This window comes from Dermochelys coriacea, chromosome 2 (assembly GCF_009764565.3).
Source record: "Dermochelys coriacea isolate rDerCor1 chromosome 2, rDerCor1.pri.v4, whole genome shotgun sequence".
NCBI classification, from domain to species: Eukaryota; Metazoa; Chordata; order Testudines; family Dermochelyidae; genus Dermochelys; species Dermochelys coriacea.
In genome coordinates this window covers 200,338,409-200,345,440 of record NC_050069.1, presented here as the reverse complement: position 1 = coordinate 200,345,440, position 7,032 = coordinate 200,338,409, and the positions used below count along the sequence as shown (strand labels likewise).

The 7,032-nt window shown below is 40.4% G+C and overlaps 1 protein-coding gene across 6 annotated transcripts in view; it reads right to left on the bottom strand.

Annotated features, from left to right (window-relative positions):
- THRB (thyroid hormone receptor beta) overlaps positions 1-7,032 on the bottom strand; it is a 283,663-nt gene that overhangs the window by 103,828 nt on the left and 172,803 nt on the right. The window lies entirely within an intron of this gene.

Sequence of the window (7,032 nt, the reverse complement as noted above, 5' to 3'; positions counted from 1 at the left end):
GATCTGCATAGGTGTCCGCCACCTCTCAGGTGAGTGCCCTAATCACTATGCTGTGGGATCTGGGGCTCCCGCAGTCTCTCCTGTTGAAGCTGTTCCACTGTGAATAAATCATTTTTTAAAAGTCATTGGGCAAAGCGGTTGGATCAAGATCTTATGTGAGTGCTTGAACCTTCAGGCTACAGAATCATTCTCATGCTGTGTGTGCTCTTGCATTCTCTCTCACCCAATGATTCTTTCATTATTTAGTCACAGTGTAACTGCTTCAGTAAGAGAGACTGAGTGAGGCCAGCACCAGAAAACCCCATAACCTATCACTCTGGAGCTTAGGCATCCAGGCACCTGGCTGCAGTGTGCAGGCCCAGAGACAGATACATAGGTGCCTAAGGAACATTTACTGCAAAAGTGTAGGCAGCAAGCAAGTTTATGTTCCTAAAGTATTCTGGGGCAGCTGAGCAGTGGTGCTGTGAATCCCACTGGGGCCTGATTCTGGGATTTAGATGCCTAAAGTGACAGTTAGGTGCCCAAGTCCATTTGTGAATCTAGCTCATCCTCTGTTACCTCTGCACCTGGATTGATTCTGAATTGCAAATAAATCCTTTAACTTTTTTTTTTTAATATAGATTTCTAGCCTTGGCCCTACAGTGGTTTGACTTTGGAATAGTACTGCATTACTCAATATGTTCTAGTTTTCTTACTCCCTTCCCAAATTTCCAGTACATGTCAGTCCTACCATTGAATATAACGGGTTCTCTAAATCTTTGCAATATTTTGTACCAGTTCATGTGTTACTGAACAAGACATATTGGCAACCTAGACAACTGTCTATAAAAGTTACAGTGTGTTGAGATGCCTTGCCCATTTCTCAGAGACTTAAGACATGAAGTCCCCCACTATGTGATGTGGGTGCGAAGACTGAAAAGTAAATAAAAAAGCCTTTGGTGGTAGTGTAGTGCTAGGAAGTCAGAATAAACATGCAAGTGGAAGGGAAAGGAAGCCTGCGTGAAGTTTCCCAGAAGGTATTACAACTGATGGAAAGATAACCATTCAATACCATAAAAATGGGTGTTACTTTGCACATTATAATCATCTCTGTGACCTACACAAGGATCTCTGCACCACTGAAGGCAAATTTAAGCCTTGTGCAAGGGCTTACGAGTGGCTTCATGGGGTATAGGGCTTTGTGGGGTGCCCGCTGCATTAGGGTGAATTTCATTCTCTGTATATAAACATTAGCTCTGATCCTCAAAGATTTGCTTGGTCCACCCTTATGGACCCAGTAGCAGGACAGGGGCTGTTGTAACTTTTGCAGTTTGTGCTGCAATGGCAGGTAGGCTTTTAGGGAAGGGATATGGTAGAAAATGAAAGTGAAAAGGGCCTACCAGCCCTTGGAGGAATCCTGGTATGTTCCTGAATATTTTGACCTGTCTAGTTTTAAATGACTCATGCACTGAGTCGTTCACTCCCCCGCACAGTGCGATAGATATAATGTAAGCTGAATAGGAGGAGATATTTCCTTTGCTTAATTTCACCGCATTACCGATACTCTCTTCTTTCTATTTGCACCCTTTGAATACTAGCAGATGTCTGATTTCATCTCCACAATTTATGTCAGGATTTGTTGACATGGGGATATTGATCAATAGCTTTTCTGGAATAACTGTTCCGGAATAGCTCCCTGTTTGGACACTATATTCCAAATAAGTTACTATTCCAATATAGGTTTCAGAGTAGCAGCCGTGTTAGTCTGTATTCGCAAAAAGAAAAGGAGTACTTGTGGCATCTTAGAGACTAACAAATTTATTTGAGCATAAGCTTTCGTGATAGTGAGCTGTAGCTCACGAAAGCTTATGCTCAAATAAATTTGTTAGTCTCTAAGGTGCCACAAGTACTCCTTTTCTTATTCCAATATAAAATCCTTTTTATTTCAGAATACAGCATTCACATAGGATTTGGAAATTATTCCAAAACAGCAAATGGGGGCAACAAACAGGGGAGTTTGTGAGGGAACGTGAGAGGCAGATACTCTATACTTAGGCCAATCATCGCCTCCCAAAAAACCTGCAGGAATGAAAACAAATGCAGGCAGAAGTCCAGCAGCAGAGTCAGTAGAGGTTATCCAATTTATTGCACTGAATGCAGTGTGTACAATTACCTGCCTTGTGGACAGGTGCCATGTGTGCATGTGGTGCAAGCAACTCATGGCCTTCATAGACACAGTAGTCTACTAAGTCTCCTAAGGCCAGCGTAGTTGAACTGGAGAAACTAAGACAGATAGGTTCATAGAGGAGACTTTCAGGGATACAACAGAGCAGTCTCACCTCTAGGCTGACAGCTGCTGTGCTGTTAGGGAGGATGAAAGTCTTAGGAAAGGAGAACATCAAGCTGGACTGGTGATGAAACAACCCAAGAATTGGGAATCCTCCTTCCAGATGATGTCATGGTATCATCATATACTGAGGATACCCTACTCAGATACACTGAGAGACCCACAAATCACTAGAAAGAGCAAGATAATAGTAATGGGGGATTTGATTATAAAAATATAGATAAGTGGGTTTGTGATGAGCAGGAGAACTACATTGTAAATTGCCCGGGGGCAGCAAAGGCTGTGGATCTCACAAGACATCAAGACAGACCTGTGTGCAATGCTAGGAGGTACCAGTTGTTATGGCACATGTAGATACCAATGACAGAGGGACAGGTAGAATAGAACTGATAGAGGCCAAATTTAGGCTGCTAGGTAAGAGATTAAAGCCCGAGACCTCCCTGGTAGCATTCTCTGAAATGCCTCCAGTTCCATGAGCAAGGCCAGAAAGACAGGCAAAACTACACAATCTCAATAGGTGGATGAGACGATGGTGTAGGGAGGAGGGGTTTAGGTTTATTAGGAATGGGGAACCTTTTGGGAAAGGAGGAGCCTATACAGACTGGAACCAAAATGCTGGCATATAAAATCAAAAATGTTGTGGAGGATATTTTAAACTTAAGTCTGTGGGGAAAGCTGACAGGTATTGAAGAGCTCATGATTGGCAGAGGCATTCTTTAGGGATGAATTTATTAAAAGGAGAACTTTATATCCTGGTAAAGAGGATAGGAGAGAAGATTGTAAAGTCCAGGTAGGAGCTAATGAGTAACAGTCAAACATGAAAGTCCCATTTAAATATAATATGTGCAGGCAAGCAGCCAAATATTGACAAACTGTATAAATGCTTACAAACGAATGCTAGAGGTCTATGTGGGTGAACTAGCATACTAGGCATTAAATGAGGATGTTGATATAATAGGCAGTGCAAAAACTTGGTGGAATGAGGATAATCAACAGCACATGGTAATACCAGAGTACAAAGTATATAGGAATCATAGAGTAGGTTGCGTTGGTGGGGGATTGGCACTATAATCTGAAAGAAAGCATAGAATTAAATAAAGTAAAGAACTGTACCACAGAATCACTACGGATAGAAACTCCATGCTTGAACAATGAAAGTACAGCAGTAGGAATTAATTGATCTTCGACTACTAGCAGTAGATATGCCCAATGGCCTGTGATGGGACGTTAGATGTGGTAGGATCTGAGTTACTACAGAGAATTCTTTCCTGGGTGTCTGGATGGCGAGTCTTGTTCACATGCTCAGGGTTAGGCTGATCGCCATATTTGGGGTCAGGAAGGAATTTTCCCCCAGGGCAGATTGGCAGAGGCCCTGGGGGTTTTTCACCTTCCTCTGCAGCATGGGGCACGGGTCACTTGCTGGGGGATTCTCTGCACCTAGAAGTCTTTAAACCACGATTTTAGGACTTCAGTCGCTCAGACATAAGTTAGGGGTTTGTTACAGAAGTTGATGGGTGAGATTCCGTGGTCTGCAGTTGTGCAGGAGGTCAGACTAGACAATCATAATAGTCCCTTCTGACCTTAAAGTCAGACCTTATGATTCTGTGACTAGATTTAAAAATTTTATTAAAGCGAATGTTAAAAAATTATACAATACATAAGTTGAGAAAAGAGTGTCTGTACATCTGGGTATAGTGCTTACATTATCCACAAATACAAAGTTTGTTTTTAAAGACATAAGATACATGTAGTGCATAATCAGCAATAACCCAAATTTACTGGTCACCTGACCAGGATGGTGACAGTGACTGAAATGCTCAGGGAGATTGGAGAGGCTACAGAAAACAGGGAATGTCAACTATCCCCATATTGCCTGGGAACACATCACCTCAGGAAGGGAGGCAGAGATAAAATTTCTAGATACCATAACTGACTGCCTCTTGAAGCAGCTTGTTCTGGAACCCACAAGGAAAGAAGCAATTCTTGATTTCGTCCTAAGTTGAGCAAAGGATTTGGTCCAAGATGTGAATATTGCTGAACTGCTCGATACTAGCAACTATAATGTAATTAAACTTAACATCCTAGTGGGGGGGGGGGAATCTCAAAGAAACCCACCACACTAGCATTTAACTTCAAAAAAGGGAACTAAACAAAAATGAGGAAGCTAGTTAAATGGAAATTAAAAGGAACAGTCACAAGGTTGTAATGCCTATACACTGCATTTAAACTATTCAAAAACACTAATACAGGGTCAAATTACATGTTTATCATTCACCCCTGCCAAATAAAAAATGAAAACACAAAACATTGTCAGAGGACCAACAAAATGCCACCATGAGTAAACAGCAAAATAAAGAAGGCTGTTGAGGCAAAAAGGCATCCTTTAAAAATTGAAAAATCAAATCCCACTGAGGAAAATAGAAAGGAACAAACTCTGGCAAGTCAAGTGTGAAAATATAATAAGGCAGGCCAAGAAAGAATTTGGAGAGCAACTAACTAAAGACACAAAAACTAAAAAGAAAAAACAATTAAGTCCCTCAGAAGCCGGAAGTCAGCCAAACAATCAGCAGGGCCATGGGACAACTGAGGTGCTAAAGGAGCATTCAAGGAAGACAAGGCTGTTGCAGAGATGCAAAATTAATTCTTTGCATTGGTCTTCACTGCAGAAGACATGGGAGAGATCCCCACACCTGAACCATATTTTTGAGGTGACAAATCTGAGGAACTCTCCCAGATTGAAATGTCAGAGAAGGTTTTGAAATAAATTGGTAACTTATTACTGTTTAATTTATCTGGACTAGATGGTATTCACCTAAGAGTTCTGAAGGAACTCTGATTTGAAATTGCAGAACTACTAACTGTAATGTGTAACCTATGGCTTAAATCAGCCTCTGTACCAGATGACTGGAGGGTTGGTAATGTAACAATGATTTTTTTTAAAAAAGGCTTCAGAGGCGATACTGGCAATTATCAACTGGTAAGCCTAACTTCAATACCATGCAAATTGTCTGAAGCTATAATAAAGAACAGAATTATCAGACACAAAATACAAAATGTTGGGTAAGAGTCAACATGAGTTTTGTAAAGGGAAATTATGCTTCACCAATCTATTAGAATTCTTTGACAGTGTCATCAAGCATGTGAGGAAGGTTGATCCAGTGGATATAGCATTCTCAGAGTTTTAGAAAGCCTTTGACAAGGTCTTTCACTAGAGACTCTTGAGCAAATTTAGCAGTCATGGAATAAGAAGAAAAGTTCTCTCATGGATCAGTCACTGGTTAAAAAAAAGATAGGAGGGGGAAGGGTAGGAATAAAGGATCAGTTTTCATAGTGAAGGGAGGTAAATAGAGAGGCTCCCCAAGGATCTGTATTAGGATCTTTGCTGTTCAGCTTTCATAAATGATCTGGAAAAGGGGGTGAACAGTGAGGTGGTAAAATTTGCAGATGATATAAATTACTCAAGATAGCTTTGAATTTAACTTACTTCAAAGACTTACAAAGGGATCTCATTAACTGGATGACTAGGCAACAAAATGGCATATGAAATTCAATGTTGGTAAGTGCAAAGTAATGCACATTGGAAAAAATAATCCCAACTATACATACAAAATTATAGGGTCTAAATTATCTGTTACCATACAAGAAATATCTTGGTGTCATCGTGAACAGTTCTGTGAAAACAGCCACTCAATGTGCAGTGGCAATCAAAAGTGCTAACAATGTTACGAACCATTAGGAAATGGATAGATAATAAAAACCAGAAAATATAATAATGTCACTGTATAAATCCATGGTATGCCCACACCTTGAATACTGAGTGCAGTTCTGCTCACCCCAGCTCCAAAAAGATAAATTGGAGTTGGAAAAGGTATAGAAAAGGACAACAAAAATGATTAGGGGTGTGGAAGATCTTCCATATGAGGAAAGATTAAAGAACTGGGACAGTTCAGTTTACAAAAAGAGATGACCAGGTGGGGGGAGGGGGAGTCTGACAGCAGTCTATAAAATCACGACTAGTGTGAAGAAAGTCAATAAGGAAGTGTTATTTACCCCTTCACATAACACAAGAATTAGAAGTCATTTGATGGCATTAGTAGGCAGAAGGTTTAAGACAAACATAAGAACGTAGTTCACAAAGCAAAGTCAACCTGTGGACCCATCGCCAGGGGATATTGTGAAGGCCAAAAGTACAACTTGGTTCAATAAAGAATTAGATAAATTCCTGGAGAATTGACCATCTTGACCATTGATGGACCTGAGACTCAGCCTGCTCTGGATGTCTAATTCTCCAACTGCCAGAAACTGGCACTGAACAGCAGAGGATGGATCTCTGAAAATTTGCCCTGTTCTGTTCATTTCCTCTGAAACATCTGGCACTGGTCACAGTCAGAGGACAGGATAATGGGCTAGATGGACTATTGGTCTTACCCACTGTGGCTGTTCTTATATTCTTATGTAATAGCTAAATTATATTGGAACAGCTATTGTCAAATAGTTGTGCTGAAATAGCTATGATCAATTTGTCCCATGTAAACAAGGCTTATTTATTTCTTTTCCATGTCTCATGTCCTCTCTGTCAGTCATCATTTAGTCCACCTATATATGGATTTAATCACCCAAGTATGAAATGTATATATACACATCAAACTTAGGTGATTACACACATATTTGGGAACCTGAATAAAAATAATCTAATGTTGAAAGGT